The following is a 20,806-nucleotide window of genomic DNA, read 5'->3' on the forward strand; positions in this document are numbered from 1 at the left end:
GAAACATTTAATCATCATCATTTGAGTCAGTCGCTGCCAATAAGCAATTAATGTAACCCCTTGGGGCCCTTAATGCATTTCTGGATAAAATGGGAAGCATGACATTTGTTGATCTGGCAATAGATACATTGGAATGTCTCCCCTCCAGTGATAAAGCTCCCTTGTGGTTCTGTAGCTGTGTAGTTTTTCTCAAGCTAATAAGTCTTTTGTTTCAGGAATAGCAGAATGGGTCCCACCTGGAAGAAGCATCAGGGAGGTTTCTTGTTGGCTTTTCCTTTTGAATGTTGAGTGAGAAAAGTGAAGGGCTTTGCACTGGAGGCAAATAGGTTTTCCTTGCTCCTGTTAATAGCATTGACTGGCCACAGTAACATGTCCCCATCTTCATATCTTCCAACTGTATTACAGGAGGATTTGCTATCTTTGGTAAGAAGGAAGCTTTTATTGAAGTAATAGAGGAAAAGCTATTCATATGTGATGCTGGACAAATTCTGTGAAGATGTCTTTGTTGTAAAAGCATGCAATTTGCTAATGAACACGAAGTAGTCAATGGAAGAAGTGGAAGGAAATGGAAGCAGAAGAGTATGCAGTGCTTTCTGTTACATGTATATAGGTGGAGAACCAAAGTACCCTTGACATTAACCTCGCTAAGCCTGTCAGATATAATAATATAGACAAGGATTAAACCTTTTATTACACTATATTCCTAATGAAAATGGTGAGCTTTTTTGTGGGGGGGGGGGGGACAGATTCTCTCCCTTTTTCTCAGTCAATATTGAGCACATGCAAGGTACTTTAGCCCACCTAAGCTTCAGGGGCATGGTGTGCTGATTAAACTTATGACAGCCCTAGACAATCTGCAGTCAACATTAAGGAAGTTCTGCATCAGGATCAGCAGATCTGCACTTCAGTCTAGGTTCCTGATGTATACTTTACCTTACAGTAGGATAATAACAATGCAATCTTGTGTTTCTCTTCATTTTCCTCAGTGGGACGCTCTCCCAGGTCAATGTGTAGGGGAACATCTACAGCATGCTTCTGAAGGAATGACTACTGCAATGATCTCTGAATAAACACATTTAAGATTATGAAGTGCAGAACTCAGATGAAAATTATAACTATCAGAGAGTTCCTCTTCTTATACGCATCTTCTGTATTCCCACATTCTGATTCAGCTTTTGAGCCTGGTGGTAGCTTGAAGGATAATTGTGCATTATTTGATGTTGCAGAAAACTGAGACAGCCTAGTGCTTGGCACGCATATGTGAAGTAGCAACTTGGGGAATTTTGGTGCTAGAATGCCAAGTTCCATGAGCAATTTTTATTAAATGAAGTACACAATTTGTGTAAAAAGGATCAGTTGAGCTTTCATGTATGTTGTAAGTCATTATTAGGAAGTCATGGATTTCTATTACATGGCCCCGATTACTGTCTAATATGCTTGCCTATAATGTATTTGTTAGTCTTTCATACAGAAGAATCTATGCACATATTACATGGAGGAATCCATTTCCTATCAGTGCAAAACAGAGAAGAGGCATCTGGGTTGATGGTTGGATGAATAATTCAAGTGTTCTGTTGTACTTTCAACCATTTTTTAGTCTTCTATTAAAAAACAAGCCAGTTTGTATAAGAGGGCCTCCAGTACTGGCTCTTAGCCATTATAGGATGGATGAGACCTTAACTGGGGAGCGGGGGGTGGGGGGCAGGCGTTGCTTTAATAGTTGGTGTCATGAATGTTACAGAAAGTTAAAAATCATCCTGAATCACTGCAGGGTGTTGATGATCATTAATGTAAATAACATGATATTTGAACTCTAGGTGTCTGTCTAGAAAGTCATCAAACCAAAAGGTCTGCGTATCAGCCTACCTCTAAATGTCGCCCAAGCAATGGAATAATAAAGGTGTGCTGGTGGAAAAGTTGTAGAGGGTCATAGGCATATCATATAATCTCCCTTCATTGTTCTTGAAATGCCTACAGTGTAACAATCTCCAAAGCAGATCTAAGGCATTGTTGTGCAGTCCATTTATTCTTATTTAAAATGAATAGGTGCATCATTTTATCCCTTAAAGTCATTGATTTGGTGGAGGTATGGTGCTGAATGCCTTTCTTTGGCATGATTTTCTCATATTCAGTGCTCTCTCCTGACACACCTTTTAGGAAAACTTCCTTATTGTTGAGTGGGTGAGGCCTTCTGATAATTAAAGTAATTAATGGATGTCAGTTAAAGAGTTTCTTTAAAAAAAATGTCAAAAGGTTTGGGAAAGATTGGATTGCTTAAGATTGGAACATAATTTGCAAGATGTTTCTATAGTACCTTAGAATTGAAAACCCAGATATTTAATATAGAATGATGGTTTTGAAAACCCAGATATTTAGTCTAGAATGAATATACATAAATGTGTGTGTATGCTTTTGAGTTAGCCTTGACTCCTGGCAACTGCCTGGACAAGTCCCTGCAGTTTTCTTGGCAAGGTTTCAGAAGTGATTTGCCATTGCCTCCTTCCTAGGGCTGAGGGAGACTGACTGGCCCAGGGTCACCCAGCTGGCTTTGTGCCTAAGGCAGGACTAGAACTCACAATCTCCTGGTTTCTAGCCTGGTGCCTTAACCACTACACCACATTGGCTCTCTGGGTATATTTACTTAATTTTAATATTTTTTTAGTTGCAACATGTGTGACCAAGTTGTTTTGACAAATCTGATATTCATTAGGATTCTGCTGTATGCCAACTTGGTCTGGGTGCAGATATGGTGAAGGACTAGAATAGTGAACATTAAGGCAATGACAGCAGATCTACCAAGGATGATATGTCCAGTTGGAGATGCTTTCTGTTTGAGTATCTAATTGCAAACCAACCTTATTAAATAAATAAATGCTACCACTTTATTACCATGGGTATCTGAGGAGGAGATCAGTTTGGAATGGTGTAACAAAGAAGCCAAGGTGCAAACTAGCATTAGAATAATTAGTCCTAGTCTTCATTTCAAGAGTCAGGGACTCCAATAGAAAACTAGAGGTGAATAAATAAAGCATTTATCTTCATTTATTCCAAAATGAAATATATATTCTTCCAATGGGTGTTGCTTTTTTCTTACTGAGCTGTCTAAGCAGTTGATACTTCCTCCTTTACCCTCCTCTTAACCTCACTCCTGGCTTGGAAATAGCCTTGTGTCAGTTTGCCCTTTCGTGTTCATTATAATTAGTTATGTGGATTATCACCCAACCTAAATACAGTCTAGAGCAGGCTCTTGGTAGCAGGCATAGGTTAGGTCAGACAATCTTGGAAGATTGTATTTTATTTCCAGTAGAGAAGAAGGGAGAGGAGAGGATAGAAATAGAGGATTGTTTTCAAATGTGTCATAGCACTTCATGGATATTCCTAGTAATCATTTTTATGTCCATCCTCTGGCTTTAGTTATTTTTGGCAAGTTCCTAATGGCTCCCATATGTTTTTTTTCCTTTTATGAATGTATGTACGGCTTTGACTGCTAAATGATAGAAGCTATTGTGTATGCCTCCAACCTTTGCTTAGTTGTTCATGGTACAAAGGTCCCAGGAGGAATTCATAAGAAACATCACCACATTAGACTGTCTTCAGGAGTACAGCAGAGACTGTAAAAGAAACAAACAAATATCTTTATCCTTTAACCTAGTATATTTACCCTTTACGTGCTTTGAGCTAAATGTTAGATATAAACTGATTCCCTAACCTTAACTTAGTCCTTCAGCATGTTTTTCTCTTTGTAAATGAATTCTATACTTCACGTTCCCAGGTAGTTAGTAATGTTATCACTAAGTCCAAGACAATGAATAAAATGTGTAAAAATAATATGTGTCCCCAAGATCAGACTTTTTACCAAAGGATGGTGATGCAGTCATTATATAGAAAAAAAAATCTGAGGGGATGCCAGACACCGCCAGCTGGTTAGTTTAACATCTGTTCTGGATAAACTGGTGAAAAGCATAATGAAAGGCAAAATTATGAAGCATATAAAGCAGGGATGCATATTCTTTTTCAAGCAGAAAGCTACAGTTGGCCTTTCAGTGACAGGCTGATGACCATCCTAGAAAAAAAAAAGGGGGCAAATACAAGACAAAAGAAAAGTGGATAGCGTTGGGACATAACCAATTTTTATGTTATTTAAATTTTATTAACATTAAAATTAGAGTTAAAGTGATTATTTACCATATATTTAGTCATTTTCTCCTTCTGTCATGTGCATTTTTTGTATAGCATTAAAATTACAAAACTTTTCTGGTACCAAAAAATCAAGCAATTTTGTGTAATAGAACAGATGTCCTTTTTTAATCATAGAAAGAGAAAAAGCTGAAATCTTACAACCCCCCCCCAATCTCAAAATATTTCAGCACTCTTGCTTCAAAATCTCACAAGAATTTTGAATTCCCTCCTTCAAAATTGATAGAAATTTAGATTATTATCGCCCTCCATTTTGTTTCAAATGAATGAGAACTGGATAGTGAGAGCTACTGACACTAGCATTTTCCTATATATTTTAGTAAGTCTAATGAATTCCTCATCACCACAGACTTCCAAACATGAAAGAGGGAAGGGAATGATCACAACAAATTATTAATTTCATTGTTACATTTGGAACAACCTATCTCCCCTTGCATTGGTATAGTACATTTTTAGGCACATCTGTTTAGAATATTTTGAAAGTGTGCATGTGATCCTTTCTAACAGCACCTCAGCTTAATAATTATTCATCTTCCATGGCCATGACAACAGGGTCAGTAAAAGCAATGTACTAAGTGCATTGTGCCATCTATTAAGATCTTGTTTTGTTCCTTGCTAAGTGCCAATTCCAGATTTGGAAACATGGATGCTTGCTTGCAGAGTTACCATATATGGTGACTAGAGTTATCTCCCACCCAATGCTGTTATTCTGGCCATTCAAAAGTGTTTTTAGGTGCTCTTGCACCCATCTGAAAACAGCTTCAGTCATTCCAGTCTGTGCAATCTTTTCTAAGGAGCGTGTGTCAGGCAATCTCTCTCATTTCTTAGCATGCCTGTTCTCTAAATAGACATTCCCTTAGTTTGTCTGGTTGCTTTCCTTCCTTTAAGAACTTCTTCAACCTCTTTGTTTTCCCGTAGACCCCATTTTGCACAAATAGACCATTTGATACTTGTAAAATTCTGCTAAATTGCTTTATTGCTATCAACGGGTTTATTTTCACATTGCAACTTTCTAATTTTGATTTCATATCACAAGTTCTGTTATAGAGCAGATTTTGAATGGGCATGTCTATGTTCAGATCTTTGGCTTTTTATTTAAAAGTTTCCTTTGCTGCCGGGAAAGTCCCATGTCTGCTGTGCCACCAATCACAGTACATTTCTTATTTAGTTAGTTTCTTTAAAAACTGTTCACTGCTCAGCTCTCCCCAAACTGGCATTCTCCACATACTGTATGTTGAGGAAGCAGTTTACAAAATTTCTAGCCAACATGGTTGAAGAGCAGAAGGACTAAGGATTCTGGGAGTTGCAGTCTGAAGGGCCCCAGCTGGTCTGTCTCAAACAAATCCTATGTATCTCCTGGAATCTCTGCAGGCTGAAGTTGCTTTGTCATCAGCCTTAAGTTGGCATTCCCATTAATTGGAAGAAGAATGTGATAAAAGGTAAAGTCAGCTGAAACAGGGTATGGGCACTTCTCTATTACCACTATTTTCATTCCTCAATCCTCCCAAAGCAGTTTGAAATGGATTTCCAGTTGTCTTCACTGTTGCCAACACTGAAATGCAGGGAATATGGTGCCAATGAGTCTTTAGCCATTCACTGCTGCCTCCAGCTGATCAATGGGAAACCACACAAAATGTATTCAGTTGGTGCCCTAGGCTTTGAGCTTTCATGGGTCAAAGAGAAACAAGAAATCCCCATTCCATGAAGAAAAGAAGGTGGGGGGGGATTAACTGCTAGTCTACAGCCACCCTCATCAACATCCCATGTATGGTAGATATGATCAGAAGTTATACAAAGGATGGTAGTTTGTTTTGAAACATTAAAAAGAGGAAAATTTAAGCCATTTTTCTGTCATCACTGCACTGCATAAAAAAGCATCTGCAGGTGTAAAAATATAATATCATGAGTTCTGCCACCAAGTTTTCCCCAGTGTCTTGAACCATGTTTACATGCTGCTATAGTAGCTTGAGCGAGATTTAGGATAAGTCCTAAACAGTGCAGACAGGCTCAAGAATTCTTTTTTAAAATTCACCCAAGGTTGACTCCTGCTGTTTTGATTATTTATCTACAACTTTCCTTTCTATTTGGTAAATACTGAAGGCAGTGAACAAAATTTTAAAACAGAAACAGAATATTAAAAGTTTAAAACTTCAACTAAAAATAACTTTAAAATAGGTATCATTAGCATTTAGCTTAAATGTCTGGCAAACGAGATGTCTTCTGACTGGTTTACAAATTCTCAATACTGAGAGTCTTCAGAGGATGTGCATTCCATACTCTTGCAGCAATACAGGAAGATGGACTGTTGTCAGCAGGGGCATCTTCAAAAGGGCCCCTCCTGCAGTTTCTAACAGCTGGACAGTTTCCTAACTGGACTGCCCACATGCTTTCACATTGCAAAAGAAAAGACTTGCTCTGGTTTCAAGTAAACCAACAAAGAGTGAGAAAAAAAGCTGGCTCTTTCAAAAGGAGCCAATGTCATCAGACAAGCCTAGACCTGATTTTGAACTAGCTCAAAGTCTGTAGGTAGAGGTGCACAGTATTACAAATAAATGTACACCTGAGCTTTGTGTAGTTATAGCTATGCTAGCAGTAGTAACCAGCTCGACTAGGGCAGTGAACACAACACGTGGTCAGGTCAAGGCATTTTCCCACTTGCATCCATTCCCTGTGTGGGATGCAGCCTGTCCAAGTCTGAAGTGGGTCAAGAAAACTCGACTCAGTTCAGTGTGATGATTTCCACTAACAAGAATTATTGTACTGAAGGCAGCCTTTTACATTCAGACATATAAGAATGGTGTTTGATGTCTGGGTTGCTGAGTAACCGTTGACAAAAGTAAAAACAGAGTTGTTGCTTTTAGTCTTCCTTTTATTTATTTGTATGTGTGTGTTATTAAATTATAGATAGAACAGCAGGATATATTGAACTGCTTGGCTCCTGAACAACTCCTGTCTGTTTGTTAGGCCAATTTCAGAAATTCTAGTCCACACTGCAGTGGGCTGGTCTACCAATGCCTGACTTTTCCTCTCGGGGATTGTTCCATTTTTACTAGTCCCTGTGTTTTTCCTTTGCTTTCCCAGATATCTGCACACAGAGATGCCCACATCCCCCCCCCCACTTCCCACATTATCTCCTTTCACATGAATGCAGACCCTTTCTATTTTTCTTTTTTTGCTCTGATGGAAATTTTGCAGCAAGGAAGAATTGATAGTTCAGGTCAAAGGAACAAAATAGCTACATTCCTACCTTGCAAGCTGAAGAAAGGGGAGGGGAGGGGAGGAATATTTTGTAGTACTGTGGGTAGGGCTTGAGAAGCAAGGGGAACATGCTTCACCCTGACAAAGAAGAAATTGGAAGGGTGCTCACTGGGAGTTGTAAGGGTTGAATGGGACATCAGCTTCTAGGGTTGAGAATAGTACATTTACTTAAGGGGCCATTGTGGCAGCATCTCTCTCTCTCTCTCTCTCTCTCTCTCTCTCTCTCTCTGCTGACCAGCAAAGAACACAGCCATCCATCAGCCCAGGACAAAATTATTCCACAGGGGAGCAACCGTGGAGGGAAGCGGGCATGCCAGGCTCTGCAGCCAGTCAGAGGTAGGGCTGCTAGAATGGAATGAAATGCTGGAAACCATCTGTTTTGAGTGGCTTAAGAAGGCTTAGGTCAGAAAACGATTTTGGATTGAAGCTGGAAAACATGGGCATGGAGTGCATTTGCAATGGGCTGGAAGTGGGAGGAGAATGACGTTATCTGTTCCAGCACTCAGGAAGTGCTGAGTGGACCATACTGGCAATGGGCCAAGGAGAAAGTGCAGATTTGCTCTCCAAAACATCCACCAATAGAATTTTGAGAGAGAGAATGAAAAACAGATTTCTCCTATTGAGCAGCAGCCAAGCCCAACATCTGCCAGGCAGATGCTATCAACATCATATCCAAAAGCCCTTTTCCCTCCAATTTTTCCTAAAGTTGGAACAGAAGCTACCCAAGGATTCTATGTTTAACCCTTTCGCTGCTTTCCTTTCCTCCACTACAAATCAGCCAACCACCCCAACCACTTTCTCACTCCAGAGTCTTCCATGCAGCACTGTCTTTTGCAAGCAGTCTTTGGAAGTGGAGCAAAGAGAGAAGTAGGGAAGGGGAAGGACAGTTCTGAAAGGAAAAGCATTGCCCCTCACTCAGCCACTTCTACATCCAAGTACTGTGATTTGCTTATGTATATATGACAGTGAAAGAGATCTTGGGAACTGCAGTTGTGTATTAATCTCAAAAAGTTCCAAAAACCTTGAAGTCTCCCAGTTGCCATCCATCATAGAAACCTGTCACAATCATATATGTATTCCTGCTGTTAAGAAGAAGTGTGCCTGGAATTTTGCACGCTCTCAGACACAATCTTGATATTTAGAATTGAGAAAGGATTCCATTGACTGAGAATTGTTCCATTCTGTTAAAACCATGTCCTTATATTTGGAACTGGCCATGCTAGAATTTCTTGAAAGTGTGTTTAGCAATGGCTGGTGGAATTTCCAAACTCAGTGGAATGTGTGGTGGATAAAATGCTGGGAATCAAACTATGACTCTCTCCAGTAGTTGCTTCTGTGCCTAGCAAGGGCAAATAATTCTGCCATCGGCAGAGTGACTCTTCTCACTCAATTTTATTGAACCATAGTTGAAATAGCTGAATAATTTCAGGGATGAGTTAACTTTCTTTTTTCTGTTCTGCTGCCATACATATGTGTGCACACGTGCACGCACGCACACACACACACACTTACACAATCAGTCTGAATATAATTTGTCAATCCAGTGCATACAGTATAGAAGATACACTCTTTTTGTCAATTTATTGTTTATTTAAACTGCAGTCTTTTATGTAGTAACTGTAGGCACAAATGAACAGTGGGAAATTTCCTTAGCACTTGCCAAACTTTCTGTTTCATCTCATCAGAATAAAAGCCAAAAAAGGAGATCATTTTACTTTTAAAAAATGGGATTCTAGCTTGCTGCAAAGTTGTAGTCTCCCACATTATGTCAAGAATGTCCCAGAGAGAGATTCTTAGAAAATAGGAAATGGTGAGCTCCCAAAGACTTGGTTTGTAAATGTGCCCAGCTGATTAGAAACAAGGCAATGCTAAGATAGGGGATTGAGAGAACCCTGGGGTCTGGGAACTCCTCACCATCTGGTGGCTGGGAGGCTCCACTGTGCCAGTGATCTTGTGTGCTCACACTAATTTAAAGCAATTAACATTTTCCAGGCCTTGTGGAGTAGATTATTTTGTGTTATTTATACATGGATTTTTTGGCTACCATTTCAAGGTGATTTATAAAAATAGCCATCAGAAACATTGGTGTATTGTAATCAGGTCTGATTTCCTTCTGATTCCAGTATGTAGGAGAAAGAGGGGAACACTACAAATTAGGAAAAGTAGAAAGAAGGAGGAATGTCTACTGGCACCATTAATCTCTGGACCAACTTGGCTGTATGAAATGACATTCTTTTGCAGTGACAACTGTGGAGAGCTGAGCTGTAGTGAGGAACCAATTGAATGTGATTGAGCACATTCCGGGACAAGCTGCACGTGGTGGTTCCAGTTGCTAGTGGCTGCTTTTCATTTCTTCTTTGTGTGAAATTCATGGGACCAGTTGGTGAAGTAGCACAGCACCAAATGGATAAGTGTGTGTGTTAAAGTGATCATCTCCATTTTCTCTGACAGTATCCTTAATCACAGTTGTTTCCGTCTTTTCTGTCTATTTCTAGCATCTGTAGAGAGCCAACTTCAAGCGTGAGCCATTGACACAATTCCATATGATGGAAAGTTTAAAGAATAACCACTTTGGGAAGAGAGAGAGAGAGAGAGAGAGAGAGAGAGAGAGAGAGAGAGAGAGAGAGAGAGAGAGAGAGAGAGAGAGAGAAAGCTTGGATACATAATTTCCAGGGGAATAATGCTACGATGTTTTATTTTCCGAATTAGCTAAATCAGGTTAATGACTTTTCTATCTAATGGTACACTATTTCTTTAATTGTTAAATTTAAACTGATAATTATTATTTTTTACCTACAACACAGTGTTACTCATCTTGAAGCCTGCACAAACTTCCCTGAGCTCTCAGAAACAATTTCAGAGAAAATGGGAGCAAAGCTTCAACCTACTGTTGACCCAGATGTATTTCTGCCTGAAATGGATCAGGTTCGGAACTCACATTGTCTCCTTCAGATTGTTTTTCATAAAGCTTCTTCCAAGCTCCACCCATTGTTATGTCTGCTGTATATGTGACACACACAAAAAATAGGCTGAGCTTTGATTGCACTATTGCAACTGACAGGTTGATTCTTTTGACCATGCCCTGTGGATACCCTGTATGGGACCATAAGCTAAGTGTGACCACAGCTCAGCTGTATCCATTGGGAGGGCGAAAGGGAGTAGAATTATGAACACAGCATCATAGCAACACAACGTAATCTGCTTCTCACACATATGAAGGAGATGGAGCTCATGGCATGATGCTGTGACACTGCTCTTATTCTGACAAAAGCAACAAGATGATGATGATGATGATGATGATGATGATGATGATGATGATGATGATGATAATATTAGATTTTGCAAATGTCTATGTCCTTGCTCCTTTGCTAAAAAAAATAATAATTCAGATATTTGCCAAAAACACATCAATATTCCACTGCTACAACTCAGGTGTAAATTTCTCCTTCCAGTGTTGTGTAATATTTCTTTAGCCATCCCTCACATCATAAAAGTCCACATTTCTTGATGTCTCTATACATTTAAGATACTACAAGAAGAACGTATGCATATTTAACACATAGCAATCTATCCAGAGTCATATTATGGTGCTACCGATTTCACTCCAAAATAATAGGATAGGTCCAAACGACATGAGTTTGTGTTCCAGCTCCTGAGTTGCATCTCCAACATCAAAGCAAATGCAACCATGCCCTATTAAAGATTCTCTTCAGGTGTCTAAAATACAAAAAGCATTCTCTTTAATTAACCACAATTTAAGATCATAAGAAACGAACTACATGTTATCTGAAGCAACCTTCTATTAGTTTACTAGAACAGGACTTTCAAGATCATTATGCCAGAGGTCGCAAAAATAGCTAATATCAGCTTCATCAACTTCCTATAAAAATAGCTAACAGGCTTAGGAGCTTCAGTTAATTCCTCCAGCCAACTGCAGAAGTGACAGTGGCATCTAGACCAAATAACACATGTTTGAGTTGAATATATTTAATGACTCTTTTAGCAAAGAAAAAGAAAAACAAGGTAACAGCGGGGAACTGTCTACAGATACAAACTCTAGCAGAGTGTAAAACCCTGATTGGTCTCTATGGATTTCTTTCAATCAAACAAACAAAAAAAATGCAAAGCTGTCTGTTGAGAAAAAAAGCGAAGTGCTTATGGGAGCGGGGCGGGGGGGGGGGAGATGTGCCTCACCTAGCTGACTGTTGCTATTATGCTGGTTACTATATAAACAGATTTATTTCTGGCTCATGCTACATACCAGGTTGTAGGTCAGTGCTGTATCAGCCGGCCTCGTTGGCCTAGGCGTGCTGTGGCTTTCTTCAAGTTTTGATTAAAGTTTATTTAGCATTACATGGCAGCAGCTGTTCTGGCCCCCAAAATGGCAATTGCCCCCTCAGGTCTCTTTCCAGTCTGTGCTTGTAATCACTAAGGAAAAAAATAGATGGTCTTCGTTCATCCCTCCACTCCCTTCCCTCTATCGCTTTGAGCTGAAATAGCTGCCACCTGCCCAGGAATGTTGCTAAGAGGAGCCGATGACAGGCCAGAGTGACACAGGAGCATGGGCCGGGGGGGCGGGGGGGCAGAGATTGCCAGAAACCTGACCAAATCTTTTCTGCATGAGGTGTGAGACCTGGAGTCAGGAAGCTATAGTGGTCCTATTTTAGCGGTGAATCACACACAAAGATACATTTTTAAAGCATTGTTTTTCAGTATATGCTTGTAAAAGAAAATGTATTGCATCTATATACAGGATGATAGCTTTTTGTTTTTCAAGGAGAAAAGCACTCCATTTCCTTCTTATAATTTCATTCAGATGCTGAATCTTATATAACACATACTTCAGTATGCTGTATTTCAATTTATTTAAATGAGAAATACAACTTCGGTCTCTTGTGCCCAAGCCTGCATTACTAACAAGCCTCAAAGGACCTATGCAATGCCACAAGGGTGCCTGGATCTGATTTTTCTACCCCTGCAAATGTGGGGCTAGCAACCTTCCAATTGGCTGAAGCTTTGCCTTCAGTCCAGTACCTTCCAAATCTGTTGGACTTCAACTCCCAAAAGTTCTCAGCTAGGCTACCTATGGATTATAGAAGTTGATGACCAAGGCAACTGGTTGGTTGGCTGATTTATTACATCTATTTTACAATACCGCATCAAAGACTCTATGCAGCCTACATTTAATCAGACCAATAAAACAACGCACTAAACAAAGTATCCATAAATATAAAATTATATCTAAACCATCAATCATGTTATAACCAGACACCTCCTTAACAGCTCCCCTCAACTGTATAGCACCCTCTACTGCCATATTTTATGGGAAAAGACAATCTTGATGGCCTTCCTGAAGGTTAGGAGAAAGGAAGACATCCTGCTCTTGGGGAGAAAGCTGTTCCAGAGTGAGAGGCTATGCCTAAGAATGCCCGCTTCTGGGCCCCAACCTCTTTGGCATCTCATAGGGGGACCCATACCTTGCCTTCTTAACACATATTGGATGGGTGGATTCTACTTGGAAAAAATGGTCACACAGATAGTAAGGACCCGATCCATAAAAGGTAATCAGCAGCACCTTGAATTGAGCTCAGGTCAACTGGCAGACAATACAATCCCTTGCTGTAATAATTCTGACCCATCAGCAAGGGGGCAGCTGCATTTTGCACCAGCTGTAGCTTCTGAGTCATCTTCAAGAGTAGCACAATATAGAGAGGATTACAGTAGTTCAAACATGACAATAATACATGAATCCCTGGAGCTAGAGCCTTTTGATCCAGACAGGTCACAACAGACATACCAGCCAAAGCTGGTCAAAGACTCTCCTGGCTATAGTGTCTTGCCACTGTAGCAGGAGCCGCAAGTCCATGAGAATTTGCTGATTGTGCACCTGCTCCTTCTATGATTGATGGCATCAAATTCCACTAAGAGATCAAGCAAAATAAGTGGGGTTCATTTCTACTATCCAAGTCCTGCTGCACATTATCCAGAATATCAGCCAGTGTGGTTTCTGTCCCATCCCCCTGCTTGAACCTCTACAGAAAGGGATCCACATGGTCTGCTTCATCCAGGCCTCTTTGCAGTTCCTTCTCCACCACCTTCTCTATAAGCTTCTTTAAAAAGAGAACGTTGGAGACTATAGTGTTTCGGAAGTGAAGGAAACTGCTGTTACCGAAGTACAGGAGTGAGAACAAATGGTAGATTTTATAATTGTCTCCACATCATCACTAGGTTACATATTTTATTATGCATTGGAAGGATACAAATCATGAGAGATAGTGTGCTGTAGTGGTTAAAGTTCTGGACTAGGAGTGGAGAGAATCAGGCTCTAGTCTTTCCGAGGCATGGAAGCCAGCTGGGTGACTTTGGGCCAGTCACTCTTTCTCATCCCTAGATTAGGAAGTAAAAAAAAAAAAAAATCCAAGAAGAAGATAATACGAAACTGCTTCTGCAGTGTTGCCAAGGAAACTGCATGTACCTGACCATGAAGTTACCAGGACTGACTTAAAAGCATCTCCATCTCTCTCTCTCTCTCTCTCTCTCCCCCCTTCAACTTAAAAAAAAAAAATTACCATCTCTCTCTTTCTCTCTTGTAATATTTGATTCTTCAAGTTGCCCTGCTACAACAGATATTAGGAATGTCCTAAAATCTGTTTAAATGTTGATATGAGTGGTCGGGTTTCTGCTAAAATACCTAGAAAGACTCCATGCTATGTTTATTTTGTTATTTCAGACAAGCTGCCAGATATGTCCCTGTACGTTAATTTTCTTCCTGGAACTTAGATGGCTAATGATGAGCTTGGAAAAGAACTGAGAATCCATCCCAGGGAAAATAAACAATATAGAACAACTGTGCAGCATTGTAAAATGTCTTATATGGCTTGTCTACCTGTAATCCTTACAATAGATCATTATGGTAAATTAGCATTATTATCAACATTATTACAGAGAGCAGGAGCAGCGGGCTGAGAATGTGGCAAAGAGCAGTCAACGTTCTGGAAAACTGAAACTGGATGCAAAAATGTGCCCAATGCAACCTAAATTATTTTTGATGATTATATACTCTGCTGCAAAGTAGTTATTATTATATAGTCACCTAGTATAACAGTATGAAAACTTAACTGGGATTAGAATAAGATTTCTGGGGAGGGAAACTACAAATAGCAAGGACGGAAAACAAACTTTCATTCATAAGAATTGCTAAAACAGAAACAACTCTGAATGTTGGGGAGTATAGATAAATTTTATAGAGTTGATGTGAAAGGAGGAAGGGTGTGGTTCTGAACAAGGAAAACTAAGTGGGGTGTATCTTCGGTAGTGCTCTCTGAGTTTTCTCTCTGCATTGGTTGGAAAAATCTATCTACCAAGGTTTGTCCTTGGCAACATCTTGATCTACCAAATCTTGGCCCTTGGTTCTCTTAGACCAGTGTTGTCCAAACTTGGCCACTTTAAGACGAGTGGACTTCAACTCCCAGAATTCCCCAGCCAGCCATGCTGGCTGGGGAATTCTGGGAGTTGAAGTCCACTCATCTTAAAGTGGCCAAGTTTGGACAACACTGTCTTAGACCATGCTCACTTCTGAATAGCTCAGGTATCGTTATTCTCTTCAGGGATGGTTGTCTTATACTTCCTGTTCACAGTGAAGAATTTGGCTTCCTAGCTGGCAGAACATGGGAACAGGGTGCTGATACAGTAAACCTGAGATCCCTGCTAAATTGGCATTTGGATTAGGCTTATGCAGAAGCTGCTGAGGCAGAAAGATTAAAGCCAAGCATAGCCTGTATTAGCTGTAGAGAGGAAAAGAAAAAAAAATCCTTGCATTAAGCAAAACACTTCTAGCCTGATGCTGAAGTGGAGAGAGCACCCGCTTTAGTGCTAGTGGAGTATGAAAAGGAAGCAGAACAAGAGAAAAATAAAAAGTTAAGCTCTATTATAAATAGATTAGACAGAACAATGGTCAATGCCTGCCAAATGGCACTGAATAAATCAGGAGGGTTAGGATTTCATTTTCGAAAAGAGTTGTCTAGTGATTCTACACATTAAAAACAAAAAGATAAAAGCACAATTAAGATTTGAAAAGGTTCACTGATACACATGAATCTGGGAACAAATGATCTCATTTTGAGGTAATGGTCCCATTAACTAATGGATTCATATTTAAGAATGAGACTGAATTTAAAACTCATGTTGGGAAAATCAGTTCTAGCGCATTTTTTCACCTCTTTCATTTGTTACTGCATTTTAAAACCAATAGAAATATTAATGAAATGATACAAAGAGTAACAGTTGCAAATGAAACTACTACATTTCCACTGTTACCCGAAAAACTAGATAACAAAAATGAAACAAAACTCTGAAAACTAAGAAAAAGAAAAAAAGAGAGACAAAAAGGAGACAAAAAAAGAAAAGAGAAAAAGAGAAAAAAATTCTACTTTTCTCCAGTTGCCAAATAATAATACTATAGTCAACTATGAGGTTGGCCCCCACCCTCTTAGACTTCAGAAAGAAACTGAAGACCTGGTTTTGCTATTATGCATGGGGTGGGGATGGGAATGGTCAGTTTTGCAGATGGCTGGTTCCCTAGTCCTACCAGACCAATATTATCTGGTCCCAGGCTGCAACAATACCACCATCACTTGGATTTTATCATATTTAATAATTGTATTTATACTATACTATTTATGTTTTTATTGGTTTCAACTGTTTGGCTGTGAACTGCCCAAAGTCCCTCCTTGTGGGGGAGTTGGGCAGTGATATAAATTTGATAAATAAATAAATAAATAAATAAATAAATAAATAAATAAATACTACTCAGTTTTTCAACAATGAGTGAAACCTAGACCATACAGAGTTACCAACACTGGCAGGGCATGCCACTGTATATAAACAGAGAGCAAACCCCACTTCCTTCTAGCACTGAAGACGTTACCTAGCCGGGTAATGAAACGCTTGCAAGAAAACAACCAAACTCAGAGAACCCCAAGGACTCCACAGTTCAACCATGAGCTACACATATTCGCTTCTATTCATACAGAGTCACATTGTGTAATCTTGCTTTTCTGTTGATTCAAGAGCATCTTGAAGGCTAAGAGCAGGCATATTTCATTATACCAAACTTTAAAATCTGATACATACACATCCTTTCAAGAATACAAAATCACCTTTCTCCCTACCATCCAGGCATGATATATCCAAAGCACTTCATACATAGACAACATTTTTGGAATATAATTTAACATCAAATGCATAGTTTTGGACCTTAACCTTCTTCCAAGAACCTGGTGCACATAATATTAATCTCTAACCAATCAGGAATTCCCAATGGACATGTCCAAAATATACACACTTAAGATTTATTGCATGTAGAAAGATGACAGCCAACTTTTTTCTAAACTCCCACGGAGGACTCCAATATATCTAAAATAATTTTTGGTGATCTAATTGAGTTTTTAAATCATAAGAAGCATAGTTTACTTAAAACTTGAAATCATTGGTTTTGCAATATAGGACACTCCAATTCTGTATATCAAATTAATTGACATTATCCAAATTCATTTTAGCAATATTTCTCAGTTTTGGATAATATCAGATTGTTGGTTCAGTCACTGTAACAACTTCCTCCAATGAAGACAACTTCCACAATTTCAGAGGTTGCTAAAAGGCAAGGCTCAAACAAGGATTATAATAAATGATTTAACTGATTATATTGCTACCCATTGTTGGGGGTAGACTATATTCCTTTTGTAATTTTTCAGAAACTATTTTAAAACTATTTTAACTATTTTAAAACTATTATTACATACTAACTAATTAAAAGTAAATATCCCATTTTCAACCAATTGTTTATACTAAACTAAACTAAATTAGACTAGAAACTAAACTAAATTAAGCTTCTGTCATTTTTAAAGAAGAATTATCCCACAGGACTGTAGTGCCTACACCAATACAGTCAAGAAAGTCTCGGTTTTGTTTCAAAATATAGGATCCGTTCCAGGATTGGGCTGTGTGGGGCTATAGCATTGAGAGCGCTTTCCATTTACATGTTAATCTAGCAATGAGGCTGAAGAAGAGATCTAGCCCTCATTAAAAGAGGTGCACATATTTGAAAGCTCTGCATCAAAGTGAGGAGAGGGATTGATATTTCCAGGTTAACATGGTATAATTACATTTAAAAATTCAGGGAATCGCCTTATCCTTTAAGCTACTGCATAATCAGTAGGGGGAAACATTAAATTAATGATTCTCAGCTGAGCCCTGGAGGGCATGCCAATAAATTCACGTGGGCTAGATAACTTGGCTTACATATAATATATACATTCAGATGAGCAAACCTTCTTGGGCATACCTCTTGCTGTTAGCAGAGGATTATTGATTATGTAATGTACTGTAACGTAATATAATATAATATAGTATAATATTATACATACACACACACACACACACACAAACACACACATTGTAATGATCTGCCACTCCCAACTCCCAACTTCAGTAACTGTCCTTGCAACCCACAATGGTTCAAAAGAAAGTTCATTTATTGAGAACAAGTGTACAGTTCCAAAGCATTGCTAAGACTGAGCCCGCGCGGGCCAAAAGTTGCTTTTACCTTTTTTTTTCTTCCCCCATGCACCCCCCTAAGCTCCCCAACTTCTCACACTCGCTCATTGGTACGACCTTGAGCATTCCTCAGTCTCTGATAACAGCCCATCTGCCTCTAACGGTCATATTGTTCAACCATCCTTCCAGATCCTTCCAGCACCCTCCCCCCCCCCCCATGTCTTCTAATGGCAGAACTCAAGCAAGCAAGCAAGCTGGCAAGTAAAGCAGTTAACTGATTGTGAGGATTCTGACACACACACACACACATACATACACACACAAACAACTTTCTCCTAGAGCTCTAAGCAGCATATACAATATTGGGTAGGTTGGGCTGAGAGGAAATAATGCCCAAAGTCACCCAATCAGCTTTCATGGCTGAAGATGGACTTGAATCTGAATCTCCCTGGCCTAGTCCAACACCTTACAGTAGTGCTTTTTCCCATTTGCATTCATTGTATGAAACATGTCCCAGCTACATCTTTTTTTCTACCATATCCCCATGATGTTGCCTTCATTTTATTTATTTATTTTATTTATTTGATTTATATGGCTGCCCATGTCAAGTACATGACTCTGGGCAGCTCACATCACTAAAAACAAATAAAATATGTATAAATATTAAAATAAAACAAGAAATAAAGCACACAGCAGCCGGAGGATCATAAAAAGCCCTCAATATAGCCAAGAAACAAGATCCATTCCACACTCGGGGCTCCAGGCTCAGGTACAGAACCAGGTCTTCAAAGCCTTACCTTGTCCCAAGCTCAAGCATACTGTACAACGGCTTTAAGTCATCACAGGTTGTACCAATGTTAAAGCAGTGTTTTCCCCCTTATGCCAAGAACCTCCAGCACAGTCACAAAGTGTATAAAACCTCTTATGCTTCACCATCCATTACGTCAGAGGTGGACTCAGATACCCAGGACTGGGTGGGTTCAAAGCAGTGCTTATTGGGTCCTTCAGGCTATATGGACAAACTTCCTTCCTTTTGGCCCCTGGTTAAAATCTCCTATCATTCTGCTGTCATCGCCCCAAAGAGCTAGATATAGCAGAGCTGTGCTGGTGATCTATTAGAATTGCACAATAGCATCAAACTGCTTAGCCAACAGTCCTGGAAGTGCTTGAACTCAGTGGTCCTTTCTAATTCAGGGCAAGGCTGGAATAGTGAAACAGTAAAACAATGGTACCAACCCCAATCTCCATCACTTTCTGAGAAGAACATGGAAGTATCTGGAAGTCAGAAAATATTGCCTATATAAAGAAAAGAAGGGAAAGGAAATATTGAATAACAGTGCTGTTAGTGATTCACTTCCCTTCATGATTCCAATCTGTTTTTCAAAAACTTTATTCAACTCATGTTATGACAGAATGGGGTCTAGGTGAGAGGCCCATGAAAGAGCTAAGAGATGAGAGAGTCCTGAAGCCAGACAATACCATAACTACTATAGAAGTGTGACTGGTGGATGCTTTTCCTGTCAGCTAGTGTTGTACAAAATAGAGAGGTTGCCAAACTGGAAGAATCAAACACTTTGCTTCTCAGACTGTGCACACAAAATCAGAAGAGACAAAATGGAGGCAGGATAGAGACCAGAAATGAGAACAATTAATTTTGTCCAGATACATTTTCAGCTGACTCAAGGGTGAATTGTTAGCACTTCAGTTCAGTAGTGTGGAACAGCTTTTCAGGTAGTCAGGAAAGCTGGAATTACACTGGTAGATTTATGCCAGAATGATGCTGCTCAGGTATTTCTTACAAAGTTTGAAGTAATGTTGACAATTCTCATTTAGGGAAGTTTCAATAACTTTCATTCATAAGTAGTGATTCTGCAGACCTAACCTGTCTTCAGTGATGTTTCTAATCCTGAATTACTTTGAATAAATGACAGATGGTTCTTTAATAGGTGGCCTCTTTCCACACAAAGCCATTAAATATACCAACAGTGTTCAATTTTGTGCAGTTATTAGTAGAGTTTGATAGATGAGAAAGCTGTAAGTGTATTTTGCAATTATGTTCTCCAGAAGGTGGTAATGGATGTAAGGAAGTATCATTAAATTTCTAACAGAATAATTCTGGAAACAGACCTAAGGCTTGTATCAGGGTTAGATTATTCTCATTATAGGCTGCTTGCCAAATAACGACGTGCTGGCTGGCCTGCAAGGATCAACATCACTACTTCTTTTTTTTCTGGAAAAGTTCTTTTCTTTTGCAAGCTACCTAGCAGATAGAAATCCAGCTCTTCAGCTTGTCCTGGCAGTAATTCAGACCTCAAGAAGGGTTAACTTGTGACATTTCTGCCAGACTGTCAATTGTAGAAGAAAGAAGCTCTTTTAAAGAAAATTAGAAACCTATATTGGAAGCAGCTGAGAGATGGAAATTTCCTGGAACCCTGTTAATCACTAGGATCAACTCATAGCTAATTCATTGGCAGGGTGCCACTGAGTTTGGTTCAGTTCCTGGTGACTACATGAACAAATAATCTTGACTTAAGTAGCTCTTTCAAGGGCAGTCCAGCCATCTTTTTTATCCCATCCATCTACCTTCTTCGTGGTTCTTCTTTTTATCCCTTAGACTTGCAAACTATATTATTTCTGTTTCCTGGTCATCATCTCAAGGGAGCACCTTTCTTTGGTCCAGGTCTATTTGTTCTGCAGTCCATGGTACTATAGGTAACTGTCCCTAAATCCAAAATATAAAGATATCTATTTCATTCTTTTCTTAGTGTCCAGTTTAGGAACAGATGAGCATTGGAGG

This window comes from Python bivittatus, unplaced genomic scaffold (assembly GCF_059951505.1).
Source record: "Python bivittatus isolate LINGU-HERP-01145 unplaced genomic scaffold, Pbiv_v1 ctg000700_np1212, whole genome shotgun sequence".
Lineage (NCBI taxonomy): Eukaryota > Metazoa > Chordata > Lepidosauria > Squamata > Pythonidae > Python > Python bivittatus.